This window comes from Garra rufa, chromosome 7 (assembly GCF_049309525.1).
Source record: "Garra rufa chromosome 7, GarRuf1.0, whole genome shotgun sequence".
Taxonomy (NCBI): domain Eukaryota; kingdom Metazoa; phylum Chordata; class Actinopteri; order Cypriniformes; family Cyprinidae; genus Garra; species Garra rufa.
In genome coordinates, this window is record NC_133367.1 from 46,369,181 (window position 1) to 46,385,332 (window position 16,152).

General features: G+C 44.3%; 1 pseudogene; it reads left to right on the forward strand.

Annotated features, from left to right (window-relative positions):
* Positions 1–16,152, forward strand: part of LOC141338195 (uncharacterized) — a 103,881-nt pseudogene that overhangs the window by 34,599 nt on the left and 53,130 nt on the right.

Consider the following 16,152-nt stretch of genomic DNA (forward strand, 5'->3'; position numbering starts at 1 on the left):
CGGACTGAGTGATAATTGTATCACGGCCTGAGAAGACCGGAGAGGTCTGGGTGTCATACCGTGCCCTACAGGGAGGGACTGCCGCGAGGGAACGGTTACTAGACCTGAGTCCGGGTGGGCCATTCTTGTAGCGCAACCAACAGACTTACTCCTCGTCCTCCCTGGACTTGCACAGAGTCTGTGCAAGGAGGCTCACTGGGGAAGGGCGTACTTGGGCCCCGGAGGTCAGCTGAGTGCCAGCGCTACTCTGAAGGAGGCAGCTGGCAGTGAGAGCAATCGGGGGCGAGCGGATGTGGCTGGCCTACCGATATGCTCCAAACTAGCTGCGTCACGGGGTGGAGTCGCCATCCTGCAGGTGGTGGACTGCCGTGAGAGCCGATAGGCTGCACGGTTGAGTTTACCTGCTTCAAGTGAATGGCAAGTAGCAAAATGTGCCACGTACTCCCTGGGAGCAGATGGAGAGGCTGTAAGCCTCTGTCGTACATGGCAACCCAACCCGTGGTAAGCCACGGGCTGGCTTGTCGGCCAAACTGCGGGAAAACGCCAGTCCGGAGTGGGCCGAGATGCCATGCCCATCCTGGGACTCGATCGTGCTGAAGCGGTCTCACATGAACAAGCTTAGCGGCTCTTAGCGGCTAGAGCTGTCATGTGCCCCAGGAGCCTCAGTTGAGAGGACCGCTATGTTGTGCCTGATTGACTCAGGAACTACAGCACTGACTGCGCGCTCTAGGTAGTAAGGCGGGCTGTCTTAAGGACCGAGTCAGGCTCCCGACCGAGGAAACGAATTCCCTCGGTTGGCCTGAAGGACCAGATGGCGGGGGTGCCGAGGCACCAAGTCCCTATGTTCGCACAACGGAACTCACGAGTGGGCTGGTAAAGCACCAGTCGAAGAGACGGTTGAAGACGCGAATACCTGTCTGCCGAAAAAGGGGACAGGGGAGCTCCCATGGCCTAAAGAAGGCAGGAAGGAGAGGGACTAGCCAAATGGAAGCACCTAGCGCTGAGCGCTCGACCCCCGGGGCAGACCGCCGGAGGGGTGTGCGCCGGGGAAGATCGAGACGAGACAGCGGGTGCCCTTCAGGCAGATGGCTGCAACCCAGCCCTGGAGACGGAAACATAGCTGTATGTGCTTCGTCGTGAGCGAGTGTGCCGACAGCCTGAAAGGGATCGGGACAGAGCTCCATCCAGGGCGGGTATTAACCCACCACACTAACTGGACACGTGAAGTCGAGACTGAAAGGTCCCGACCTCGTCCCGGGGGAGGGACAGGCTGGATCGCGTCCTTCGCCAGTAGGAACGCGACCTCCGCAAGCAGAACAGAGGCACGCCTGCCCGAATAAGAAAGTAAGGGGTACCTCTGAGTCTGGGCGGACGCCTGGGGCCGGGCCGTACCGTCCGTATCAACCATCGTAGTGGTATCAAGGGAACGTTGACCGACGTGACCGTGGTGGGGCAGCCTAGGGGGAGACAGGGAAGGAGACAGAACCCAGAAGGATGAACGTCCTGGAGAAGTGTCTAACTGCACTAAGCAGTGCTTACCTTCTTCCCTGGATCCCGCGCTGGCGAAGGCCGGCCGCGAGTCTGGTTCCGAGGAGTGTAAGTGCTGCTCAGAAGGAAACTCGAGGCCGAAGCCAGAGGTGAGAAATTGCTCTTTTTGAGAAAAAGTGGGTACCGTCGACGAAAGCCGACGGCAGCATTGAAGTACACAGTGGCTCCCGGCCCTCCACCGGGAGCGGGGAGCGTAGATTGTTAGCATCCCCTAAGGAGCAGTCTCAATCACCTCTGGAGGCCCGCGTCAGGGACGTTTCGCAGTTTTCTTGCGGGTGTTTCGGGCCGATCCCTGTGCCGCGGGCGGCGCCACTCTCCTGCGGCTGGCTCTGCGCTTGCGGGCCCTTCTCGCCGACCTGGCGTCGTGGGCCTCCGCGGTGGGGCGAGCCGTAGATGTTGCGGCCGCAGGGGGGCGCCCTCGGCGACGTGCAGGCGGAGGCGGTGCCTCCGGCGGCGGGATGAAAGCATCGCGGCGGGGCAGGATGTGAAACGCCTCCGTCTGTCTCTGGGCTGCCGAGAACTGTTGGGCAAAGTCCTCGACAGAGTCGCCGAATAGGCCCCTCTGGGAGATGGGAGCGTCGAGAAAGCGTGCTTTGTCGGCATCTGCCATCTGGGCCAGAGAGAGCCACAGGTGTCGCTCCTGGACCACAGCCGTGGACATCACCTGACCAAGGGCCCGCGCCGCGACCTTCGTCGCACGAAGGGCGAAGTCGGTGGCAGCGCGGAGTTCCTGCATCGTACCTTGGTCGGGACCACCCTCGTGCAGCTGTTTCAACCCCTTGGCCTGGTAGACCTGCAGGGTTGCCATCGCATGCAGGGCCGAGGCGGCCTGGCCCGCAGCGTGAAAAGCGCGGCCCGCAAGGGCGGACGAGCGCTCACACGCCTTGGACGGGAGACGCGGCCGGCCCCGCCAGGTGGCAGCGCCACGCGGGCAAAGTTGCACCGCCATAGCGCGCTCGACCTGGGGAACCGACGCATACCCCCTGGCCGCCCCGCCATCAAGGGTGGCGAGGGGAGAGGAGCCGGGCAGCGGGCGAGATGAAAAGGGCGCCCGCCAGGTCTTAACCAGCTCCTCGTGCACCTCCGGGAAGAATGGCACTGGGGGAGGGCGAGGCGATGCCGCCGGAGCCGTCCCCAGGAACCAGTCGCCCAGCCGAGAAGGATCGGCCGAGGCCGATGGAGTAACCTCCAGGCCGATCCCCCTGGCGGCTCGGAGGAGCATAGCCGAGAGCTCGGAGTCTGCCTCCGACGGGGCAGCAACCGCGGAGGGGCGCCGCGCCGCCGGAAGAGCGTCCTCACCCCCTGACTCTCCCTCTGACGCAGCGTCAGACATCTCTTCCTCCTGAGGAGCGCCAAAGGAGACGCCCAGCCCGGCTGGCGGGGAGGCGTACTGCTTTGGCATCTCGACGGGGGTATGCTGGCGGGCGGAAGACCGCAGGGCTTTTGGAGCCGGCGGAACGTTCGGCACCGTGACTCGAAATTCCCCCTCGTGCCTCGCCACAGCGGCGGAAAAATTCCGCAGGCCGTGGGGCGCGAAGGGGGGCCTGCCCGCGAGCGAGCGGCGAGTCCTCAGCATTCCCATGGTCATGCTTTCGCAATGAATGCATGAACCATCCGTGAAAGCTGCCTCAGCATGTTCAATGCCCAGACATGTGAAGCAGCTTTCATGTCCGTCCAGTGAGGTGAGGAAACTGCCACACCCAGAAGCGCACGGCCGGAAAGCCATTCTGAAAAGAACGTCTTTACACAGCCGTGAGAAATTGCTCTTTTAGTCCCGGTCTGCCCAGGGAGGAAACCGCGGCACCACTGTGCATTCAATGGGGCTTGCTCGCTGGAACGCAGGAGGCTTTTATGGCCGTGAAAACGGCCGCCCGCGGGACCCCGCTGGCGGCGCCGAGAAATTCACTCTTTTAGTTTGTCTCTTTCAATCGGCGCACACCAGCAGAGAGAGCAGCAGGAACGTGAAGTTTTCCTTTTTCTTGAGGAGAGAAGGCTTGAGCATACCGGCTCTGAAAGCGAAAGTCTGTTTGAGTGATGCGCGCCGCCTTCTTATATACCCGCATGTGCGGGGGAGTGGCCGACGCGCACGTCCACTCGCCAATTTGCAATTGGCCTTTTTTATATAAGGCTCAGAGATGATCGGTCTCTCAGGCGAGATCCCAATGTAACGTCGAAGTGATTCGACTGAAGGGGTAACAGAAAGAATGCCATTCTAAAGCGGAAGCAGATGATCAGATTTTGATTAAGATTACCAAAAAATTTTTTTTCAGAGGATTAACTTGCATGGATTGATTGTTCACCTTAATAAATATTGTAAATGTTGATTTAATGCAGACTTTGACAGTTTAACACTGATCATTTTCATTGTATCGAATGGAATACATTTTTATTTTTTTATTTTTTTGGAGTGGCATGTTAGTGAGTAAATGACTATTATCATCTTTTTGGTAACCAGTCCCTTAAAGTGTTGTTACAACCCCAATGAATCTAAGGCAGGGGTGCCCAATTCTGCTCCTGGGGAGCCAAGATCCAGAAAAGTTTAGCTTTAACCCCAATTAAACACACCTAAACCAACTAATCAAGATGTTCAGGATCACTTTAAACTTCCAGACAGATCTGTTTAACCAGGTTGGAGTTAAACTCTGCAATAAATTATTGGCCCTCCAGAAGCAGATTAGACAACCCTGATTTTAATGGCATGAGCATGTTACAGCCACTATTAAATCTTAATTTGGTGCTGAACAAAAAGGTAACAAATTAATAAAATTATACAAGTTTAAATGTGCAAATTTAAAATAATTTTTTTGTGTTTTTATCTATATTATACAATTTTATTTATATTTTATTTTTGTTATAAAAAACATGAAAGACATGATGAGAGGGAGAAAAGATAAATGAATAAAGAAAATCAAATGATTTAATGAATAAAGCTGGTACTTTAACCATCCTATATTTTACAGACAACAACCAAAAGATGATGACAGCAGCATTGCTGGGTACATGAGAGAGATTCCTACAAAATTCATGAAGACATGCAAGGTAAGCTTAAAAATGTACAACCCGTTTACACTAGTGCGTTTGTGTTTTAAAGTTAAAACCTCGTCTACACTGGCGTTTACTCTGCTTACTGTGTTTCTCAGTCTACACTACACAACTAAAAACGCATGTCACATGACTATCGTACAGCCATAGATGTGTATAGGTAGATGCCCTGTTACTTAGATGGCAGAAGCATCTACATGCTTGAAGCGTTCGAAAGGGGCGTCTATCTATACATATATATTGATACAACAATTAGAATGATGTTATTGTTTAAGATGGTTAAGCATATGCAGAGTGAATGTGGGCAGCCACGCCATCATTATCAAAAGTCTCTGTTTTGGTCCATTTACACTAAAATGCAACCCTGGAGTTTTCAAACTAGCTTATTCAAAAGTCTCCATTCAAAAATGCACGAGTACTGTAAATGTTAACCGTAGCAAAAGTTAGGCATTTTAAAAGGAATATGCACTGGTGAAAACAGAGCATTATGAAAAAACAAGTGTAAACTGAACATTATGTCTCTTAATTTTCGGGGGTCTGGGGACTATGTTTGTGTAATTGCTTTTGAGTAATAGTACCTTGTTTTGTTTATGTTCTATAAAGCCCAGTGACCATGATGAGGATGGAATCAATGGTGTGGCGATTGGACTCCTATTGGTTGTGGACAATATGATGGAACGTCTCCCAGCCTTCTACAATGACAATGCCCTGGTGATTGAGGAACAATTGGTAATGCGTCACCTTAGTGATGTACCTAATGCTTTTCTGAACCTGATGGGCCTGGTGTTCGTGTTAAACCTCGACTACCCAAAAGATTCACTTATGATTTATCTGTTTATTGGAGTCTCATCAGACTTCTACAACCAAGAATTCAATCCTTGAAGAGCAAGTTACTGCGATAAGACATAAAACAAACTAAATCTTTGTTTCCTTCTTGTACTGGTCTGTTTTTTTTCCTAATCATTGTAATGGTTTGAAGTTTAAAGGAGAAGTTATCTTCCAAAATTAAAAATTGCAGAAAATTTACTCAGCCACTTGACATCCAACTTGTTCGTGTATTTCTTTCTACAGTCACTAAGAAATTATGTTCCTTGATAAAAAATATTTCAGGAATTATCTCCATATAATAGATTTCAATAGTACCCCACGTTTGAACTTTCAAAATGTGGTTTAAATGCAGCTTCAAAATTTAAATGACTCCAAATGATCCCAGCCAATGAAGAAGGGTCTTATCTTGTAAAACAATTGATCATTTTTGAAACAAATTAACAATTTATATTCTTTTTAACCTCAAAAGCTTGTTTTGTCTGAGTTCAATTCAAGTTTATTTGTTTAGCGCTTTTCACAATACACATCTTTGCAAAGCAGTTGTATAGAAAATAAAAATATTTCAACTATATATTTTTAGACTTGGACAAGAAAATATATAAATTGTCAGTTTGTTTTGAAAATGACCGATCATATGTTAGATAAGATCTTTATTCCTTGGCTGGAATCGTTTAGAGCCGGGTGAAGCTGCATTTAAACTGCATTTTGGAAGTTCAAACCTGAGGCACCATTGAAATCCATTAAATGGAGATAATTCCTGAAATGTTTTCCTCAAGAAACATAATATTTTATCGACTGAAGAAGGAAAGACACAAACATCTTGGACGAGAAGGGGGTGAGTAAATGATCTGTAATTTTTTGTTTTGAAAACTAACTTCTCCTTTTAAGAGCATTGTTGTTTTGGATCTGATTGTTTAATGGAACTTTACTATTTTTTATTTTTTGTCCAAAGATTGTTTTTGTTGTTTTTTTGTACTGCTTCCTCTTTCCTTGTCATGTTTCTACAATTGGTAATTGACAATTTTTGAAGAGTTTAATGTGAAGATTTTTTAACACTGCTTCATGTACACTTGTTTCTGCAATGGAAATATCTGATAATGACAATGAGAGTTATTTGTACTATTTTGGCACTAAGATGTGGTGCATAGAGGGCATAGGGTCTGTGCATAGGGAAGTTTACACTTGTTTGTGTGAGCTGTGTATATGTGAAGGTTTTTAAATGCAATTTATCTGTTTAAAAAATAAATGCTGAGAGTTTCAATTTTGCTGTTGTGTTAATTTCATTAAAAAAAATCTGATTCCAGAGATATCTAAAACTACTTGTCAAAGCAATGAAGTCCAGTAAACCTAAGTAGTTAAGTTAGAATATTTTGGAAAAATAAAAATGTTATGTCAGTTAGACTTGGTTAATGGTTGAGAAAACATAAAAAAATAAGTTGACTCAAAAAATTTCAAGTGTTCTTTAATTGATATAGTAAGTTGGCTCAACTTACTGTAAGTTTTTTCAACAACTACATTTAAGTTGAGTGAACTTGACACCTAGTGTTTGCTAAACTTAACTGAGTCATTGCAAAAAGATGACTTGACCAAGTCAAGTTGAGTCAACAAATCATTTTTTACAGTGTGCTTTTGAACTTGTAGAGAATTTTGGTTAGCTCAAAGAATTTAAGATGATCAATATGTGTGTGTATATGCATGAGACTGTTTCTCTCATCACATATACACTGCAAACTCCACCAGGTCTTACGACCAATGAATAGGATGAAATTAGTTATTTAAAACATACATTTCAGTCAGGGAAAGTAGTTTAACTCACAGGAAATCGTGTATAATAATCGTCATTAAATATACGCAATTTCCAGTTTCTGATCAGTAACAGTAATAACGATATCGACTGGTTTCTTTGTCCAGCAAATTATTCAGTGATACCCATACTCTGACGTTGGCCCGTCGTCACGGCAACGCATTTTTACCAAACAGAACGGAGTTAAAACAATTGAACAGAATAGGGCTTAAGGTAGCAATATGAGATCGACACAGTTTAAGTGACTTTGTAATGTAAGCATTCAGCACAGAGAATCATTATATGTGAATATATGGTTGTTTATTAAAGGTCCCATATCGTACACATTTCTGGAGGTTTATTTTATTTGTTGATGTCCTTAAGAATATATATTTGCGGTATAAGTGCCAAAATCCATCTCAATATATTTTTACAGCTCCTTTTTTAGGAGCTCTGTCAAAAACAGGTCGATTTTGGCCCATTTAATTAATATTCATGAGCCTCTCTTCTGATTGGCCTGTTGTTTTCTGAGTGATGCACAACCAGGCCAATCACAGGTAACTACGGTCATGTATGCTGTAAGCGTAAGCGAGCTCAGAGCAATAGAGAGAGCTGATACTCAACAGGATATTTTAGAATGATCATTAATGTTTTTTCTTTTACAAACACCGAATGCAGTAGGCTACATAACTGTTGCTTTAGTAAAGCCCCTTTCACAATGCGCGCTGATTCTGGAAAATTACGGGAACTGTGTGAACCAAAGCCAGAACCTAAAGGCAGTGTTGTAGTAATGATGCACGTTATCAAGCGACTCTTCACAACGAAAAATAACGTTACGTGCAAAGTGGAATGAAGCAGCGATCATCAGGCAGAGCCAGCTCCTCACTATCAGCGCTGAAGCACAGTTTGTTCAGGTTAGTTTCAGTTTAGTGAAACGTACGCGTCGCATTACATCTCACATCCAAACGTCACATGTCTTTATGGTTTGTGTGTAAAGCACGCACAGATTCCGGAAAACAACTGTGAATGAACCAAATTAAACAATTCCGGAACAAATCGTGGGACACATTATCCGTGTATTTACCGGAATCGCTGTGTGAAAGAGGCTGAAGTTGACGTGCCGCTGGTCTCTTATATTCACGTTGTTCTGAAGCCTGTGTAATGATCGTAGCTTGACATCTATCGACTGAACAGGGTTTTCTCCACTTGTTTTCCTGTTGTTGCTCAATGGAATGGATGCGTTGTTGTCTGGGGGTTTGACAAAAGGAGGGTGGGACGTTGGTTTGTGACTGAAGGCGGTGACTTGAGTCGATCGGACGTCACATCGTTACGGAAGTCACAGCTGCTCCTGAAAATGAACAGCTACTTTAAGCAGGCTGTGTGCAGTTTACTGTGGATTGACTGTTTTGAAACTCATATGGTAGTTACATAGCCCCTAGACCTTAGTTATCATGAAAAAAGCCAGGAAATTTTGATTTTGACGATATGGGACCTTTAAACTATTCTACTTACAAACGATCGCACATAGACAAACGTACATAAAACACAAATAGACAGAGAACGCGTGAGAGAGAGAGAGTAAGAGAGAGAGAGAGAGAGAGAGTAAGAGAGAGAGAGAGACGGAAAGTGAGTTTGCATAGGGACAGGAATGTAACGGTTCTGAACATCCTGAAATCGTTTCTTTTATAAAACGCCTTAAACGCAGCTATCTACGTTTGTAGAAAGGACGGATACTTGCAAGCTTGTTGTTGTTGTGCATTGGTTCCGTTTGTGTTCAGTTCAGAAAGTCCTTTCCAGTTCCTTGAGAGTATTGCAGGCCTCATCATCTCCTCCGCTAGGTGAGACCCCCCCCCCCCCCCATGGATCTGGGGGGAGGTGCGGGTGACGTGTCTTTGTGTCCCGAAGGCAAGAGCGAGTGAGAGAGAGATGAGGGAAGGTTTATAAACCTGTAGGTCGTTCACGCCCACAGTTGGACCTTGTCCAATCCGGTTGATCTGAGTTTTGGAGGGAAGATTGAAAGTCTTTGTCTCTCAAAATGTTGTTTCGCATGTGGAAGCTGATTGGTTGTTTGGCCACCAAACTTTCAAAAGTTCAATAATACATATAAAGCAAGGAGTTATTAAGATGCCACAAACATTAACATTTAGGGAATAATAAATGCTGCTCATAGACACCAAACATGATCTATGAATCTTCTCGGTTGACTGAGTGATTCTAAACGTGAGTCTTAGCATGCACAATAATTCACCTATTGCGGATTAATGTTTGAGGCCGACATACGTAACAGAAACAACAATATAAGAAAAGGTAACACATTGATACGTGTACATTTCTATATAACTGTATGTGGGACTGCATGTCTGAATAAGGAAAGTCTATCTTTCCCTGCATTCCTGTAGGAGTCTTATCTTGATGGTGGGGGGATGAGCTGGATAGTGAACAAAGGACTGGCTCATAGCACATAGGTGTTAATCATGGGGGAGAAGTCATTTAAGGAATATAACTAGTTATTTCATGTCTGATTGGCTCCAGGCACTACAAACTTTTCTCAGATTTTCCTAATATTTAACTTCAGCAGATCAGCACAGTGCTCAGACAACATTTTTGATACAAACATCACGAAAAAAGGAGACTTTTTGCCTCCCACTGCCAGCAGTTTACATTCCGGAGACGGGAAAACACAGCTGCCTACTTTCAACAGACAAGAAAAATGCCTCTTCTGGAATCTACTTGCTGCACAAACTGCCACAGACTTTTACAAAGGATTGTGGTTTTAGAAACAAAGTTACTTGCTGGACTTCCAAAACAGGCGGAACACACAGAAGATCATCATCACGGACCCCCTCAGCATACAGCCGGTGAGTCCTGTGAATCTAGTCAATTTCGACAGTTTAGAAATGTAGAGGAACAAGCCAAAACTGATCGACACACAAATCGATGGCAAAAACAGGGAGCGAGACCCAAAGGCACTCGAGACATCAGACTGTCAAGAGTATCTCGTATTGCTGCGGTATCAGCCTCTACCCCAGATATGGCTACGACAAGGCTTGCAAAAACTGTTGTTTTACCACCCCCTATACAGCTCAAAAACAGATTTGATGCATTAATGAATGTGGGTGAGGAATCCCCAAATGTGACTGAACATGTATCATGTCAGCCAACTCCTAACATTGCTATAAACAGGCGCGCAAGGTCGAGCAGACAGCGGCACTCAGCTCAGAGCGCAGCCGAGCCCAGGACTCTGATAGTGGGGGACTCCATTATCAGAAATATCAGTAGCAGAACTACAACTACATGCTGTTGTCCTCAAGCAACCGTCTCTGATGTGAACACGGAACTTCAGAACATTCTAAAGAAGCACAAGACTGCAAATCGAATCATCATCCATGTGGGAAAGAACGATATTCGGAAAGAGCAGTCAGAACTCCTAAAGAAGGATTTCGGTGAACTCATTGAAACACTTCGAAGACTTGAAATTCAGTCGTTCATCAGTGGACCACTCCCAGCAAGGGGAACTAACATGTTTTCACGGTTGCTTGGACTGAATACCTGGCTACAAAGAACCTGCAGTCTAAAAGGAATCAACTTCATTGACAACTTCAATCTTTTCTGGGGCCATAGACAACTGTTCAAACTGGACGGCCTTCACCCAAACAAACTTGGTGCGAGAGTGCTTAAGGACAATATCTACTTTTCACTCCAGCATCTATCAGTAGAATGTGTGAGTCTACCCAACATGAATGGCACACACACACTTGGACAAAGTGACGACAGGACATCTTATCAGCTTCAGAGTCATCATGTGGCCAACACAACCAACAAGGACACTGACAACGCCACGCAGCCACAACAAGCACTGCTTATGGACACTTTCCTGGCTGAGCCCTGCTCACAGAGCTTATCACAGACAGACTGTGACGTACTACAACAGCTCCAAGACTCAACACCGAAGGATGACTTTCTGTTAAACAGTCAGGGAAGCCAGGACAACAACATATTTCAGCCACCGGAAACACCAGAGCCAGAGCTCCATTCACCAGACACATTATCCCTCTCTCCAGCATCTCCACTTCTAAGCTTCTCACAGAAAATGGAGGAACTGGTATATGCTGGAACCAGACTCTCCCACTCTTTTGCTGCAAGTCCCCAGTTATCAACTAAAAAACGGCAGGCGCCACAACCACCAAAGCCTGTGGGCCCAGCTTACCCTCCTCCTCCTCCTGTGAGAGCTCTCCGGCCGCTGCCACAACGCCAGGGCTCAAACCCTCCTGCATCTGCTGTGAGTGAACCAAAAACAACTGATAACAGCTCTCAGTGATATGTGTCGGGTCCCCGCTACGGTAGCAGAAACAATCAGGAATGTTTACAAAACAAGCGGGAACCCAGTGTGCCTGTAGCTTTCCCTATTTCTGTTTTAATATGTGATAGAAAGTCTAAGGCCCTTTCAAATCGTACAGTTCACACATCTAATGCTTTGCCCCTTGTTCTACGTTGCGCGAACTCAGTTGATTCTTTTAAAAAAGAACTGAAGACTTTGCTCTTCAAGCAGGCTTTTGGTTAGTCGAGGGTTTTTTTATGGCTGTTTGTTGTGTTTGCTGTTTGTTTTTTGTGGAATGTATTTAAATTGTTCTAGTATTACATTTTACTGTGAAGCACTTTGTGATGTCTATCTGTGAAAAGTGCTATAGAAATAAATTTTACTTACTTACTTACTAATCTGAGGCTTATTAGGCATGCGATCAAGCTAGCATTTTTAAATGTTCGCTCACTAAAAAATAAATCACTTCTGATCAATGATTTTATAACCACAAACAACCTGGATTTTATGTTTTTAAATGAAACATGGTTAGAAGACAATTCCAGTGCGACAATCCTAAATGAAGCAATTCCTTCTAATTTCACTTACATGAATGTCTGCAGAGCTGTTAAAAGAGGTGGTGGTGTTGCTGCTCTATTTAAAGATGTCTATGAATGCAAACAAGTGTCATTTGGTCAGTACTTGTCTTTTGAATATCTAGGGATTTTACTGAAAGGTATTCCACGCATTCTGTTTATCATTATTTACAGGCCCCCAAAATACTCTCCAGCCTTTGTTGAAGAGTTCACAGAACTGCTATCAATGGTTTGTTCAGAGTTTGACTCTTTTGCTATTGCAGGGGATTTTAATGTTCACATAGACAATGCAGAAAGCAAAACTACAAAAGAAATTATAACGGTTTTGAACACGTTTGACCTGATTCAGCATGTGCATGGGCCCACACACAATCGTGGACACACTCTTGATTTACTCATCAGTAAGGGTCTAAACATTTCATCCACTGTTATCAAGGATGTAGCACTATCTGATCACTTCTGTATTTTCTTTGATATATTGATCTCTGCTACCACTGAATCTAGATCAGTCTCTGTCAGGAAGAGATGCATTAACGATAACACAAGTGTGCTATTTATGAAGGCTATATCTTCAATGCCAAGCATTTCTGCAGACTCTGTTGATTTTCTCCTGGACTCCTTTAACTCAAAAGTTAAGAATGTCATTGATGACATCGCACCTGTGAAGGTCAGACAGATGACTGGCAAAAAATCACCGTGGAGAAAGTCAACAGCAGTACAGAGTATGAAAAGACAATGCAGGAAAGCTGAGCGGATGTGGCGGAAGACAAAACTTGAAATTCACTATAGCATCTATAAAGACAGCCTTCATGCTTTCAATGTTGAACTAGGTAAAGCTAGACAAACATTCTTCTCGAACCTTATAAACAGCAACTTAAACAACACTCGCACTCTTTTTGCTACCATTGAGAGACTAACAAACCCCCCTAGTCAGATCCCTAGTGAACTGCTCTCTGACAGCAAGTGCGATGAGTTTGCTTCCTTCTTTTCTGAGAAGATCAATAATATCAGAAAGACAATTAGCACACCCTCAAGTTATGCAGAGATCAGACAGTTTCGACCGCAATTTCAAAAAGAAGTCATTATGTCTACTTTTGAAGAAATCGATAGCAACATTTTGGAAGAAACAGTAAAGCACCTCAAATCGTCAACCTGCCACCTCGACACACTTCCCACATCTTTTTTCAAAAGTGTGCTTAGCTGTTTAGAAGCAGATCTTTTAGAAGTGGTGAACACCTCACTTCTTTCTGGGACTTTTCCAAACTCCCTGAAAACTGCAGCTGTTAAGCCCCTTCTGAAAAAGAAAAATCTTGATAACACCATACTGAGCAACTATAGACCAATTTCAAATCTTCCGTTCATAAGCAAGATTATTGAAAAGGTTGTTTTTAATCAGCTGAATCACTACATAAACTCAAATGGATACCTGGACCATTTCCAATCTGGCTTCAGACAACATCATAGCACAGAGACAGCGCTCATAAAGATAATAAATGATATTCGCCTAAATTCAGATTCTGGCAAAATATCAGTGCTGGTACTACTAGATCTCAGTGCTGCGTTCGACACTGTCGATCATAACATTCTTCTTGATAGACTGGAAAACTGGGTCGGGCTTTCTGGGATGGTTCTCAAATGGTTCAGGTCATACTTAGAAGGGAGAGGCTATTATGTGAGTATAGGAGAACATAAGTCTAAGTGGACGTCCATGACATGTGGAGTCCCACAAGGCTCAATTCTAGCGCCGCTGTTGTTCAGCCTGTATATGCTCCCACTAAGTCAAATAATGAGAGAGAACCAAATAGCATATCACAGCTATGCAGATGATACCCAGATTTACCTAGCCTTATCACCAAATGACTACAGCCCCATTGACTCTCTCTGCCAATGCATTGATGAAATTAACAGTTGGATGTGCCAAAACTTTTTACAGTTAAACAGGGAGAAAACGGAAGTCATAGCATTTGGAAACAAAGATGAAGTTCATAAGGTAAATGCGTATCTTGACACTAGGGGTCAAAAAACAAAAAATCAAGTCAAGAATCTGGGTGTGATTCTGGAGTCAGACCTCAGTTTCAGTAGCCATGTCAAAGCAGTAACTAAATCAGCATACTACCATCTCAAAAACATTGCAAGAATTAGATGTTTTGTTTCCCGTCAAGATTTGGAGAAACTTGTTCATGCCTTTATCACCAGCAGGGTGGACTATTGTAATGGTCTCCTCACTGGCCTTCCCAAGAAGACCATTAGACAGCTGCAGCTCATACAGAACGCTGCTGCCAGGATTCTGACTAGAACCAAAAAATCAGAGCATATTACACCAGTCCTCAGGTCCTTACACTGGCTTCCAGTTATGTTTAGGATAGATTTTAAAGTACTTCTACTCGTTTATAAAGTACTCAATGGCCTAGGACCTACATACATTGCAAATATGCTCACTTTATACAAACCTAACAGACAACTCAGATCACTAGGATCGAGTCAGTTAGTAATATCAAGAGTTCACACAAAACAAGGGGAATCCGCTTTTAGCTATTATGCCGCCCGCAGTTGGAACCAGCTTCCAGAAGAGATCAGATGTGCTAATACATTAGCCACATTTAAATGCAGACTCAAAACTCACCTGTTTAGTTGTGCATTTATTGAATGAACACTGTGCTTCGTCCGAACAGATTGCATTATTTTATGTATAATCATTTTACTGTGCAAATTAATTTTAAAATCAATTTTTCTGTTTTTTATTGTTGTTATTGTTCCTACTGTTTTTAATTAATTTAAATCAATTTTAAAATCATTTAAAATGTTCTTCTGTTTGTGTGATTATTATTTTAAATTTTTATGACTATGATTTTATGCTATTCCTCTTATGTACAGCACTTTGAATTACCATTGTGTATGAAATGTGCTATATATAAAAATAAAAAATAAAAAATATATACTACAAATAAAAGACTATTACATCTATCAAAATGTCAGCAGATAATGAATAAACAAATTCAAAAACAGCTTTACCAGCTTCAGTCCTGATATAAATTACAGGAGCAGAGGTAATTCAGTCCTTCTGTCATATAGCTCTGGTGCAGCATCACAATGCTCCCTACACTGAGAATGAGTTGATCAGTTGCATAAAAGGTTTAGACAGACTTAAAAGTTAGTCATTCATTTTTTTTCTTTAAGACTGGTCAAATTTTTAAAAATTTGGTTACATAAAAACTTAGATTAGTTTAAGTTGGATCCAAAATAAAAGACTGATTACCCCTTAGTTATCTGCTAGCTGGTCAAACGAGTTCTTAAGACACTGTCTTATCATAGAGACTAAGTTTATGCAACTGGCCGTGTTGGTGGTACTTTACAGAACTTTACTGTTGAAAAATAACTCATGTTGCTTTCCATTGAAGATTCCATTATGAAAACAAATGTACCTACAGCCACAGAGATGGCATGGCTTGGGCTTAAAACAAACATGACAGACAAACTGACAGGAAGAAAGAGCTCAGGAGAGAAAACAAAACACTCTAGTCATGTGTAAGTACTGATAGTACACTGATAACTTCACTAGTTCGCTTTTGCATATAATAAACAGCGTAAAAGTTAAGCGTGTTTGGCATGCTGTCCGGGAGAGGGCTCCGAGCTCGGTAGTCATTCCCGAGCCCGGGGCACTCCCCCTGCCCAGGGAGAGGGGTCCGAGCTCGGCCTTTGGCCCGAACCCAATAGCGCCCCCCCCCCCTGGCTGGAGGTGAGGAGAAAATAAACAGGGGGGGTGGGAGGGATGCTGGAATCAGAGATAGCTGAAGGTAGGACTGCTTGGTTATTTAAAGGGACTGTAGTAATGGGATAGGGAGAGTGATTGGATAGGGAGTGATTGCTGATGATGAATTGGCCGTGTTAATTATCTGCGCGAGCTCCTCCTGAAATTTGTTAATGAAACATCACTTCACTAGTTCGCTTTTGCATATAATAAACAGCGTAAAAGTTAAGCGTGTTTGGCATGCTGTCCGGGAGAGGGCTCCGAGCTCGGTAGTCATTCCCGAGCCCGGGGCACTCCCCCTGCCCAGGGA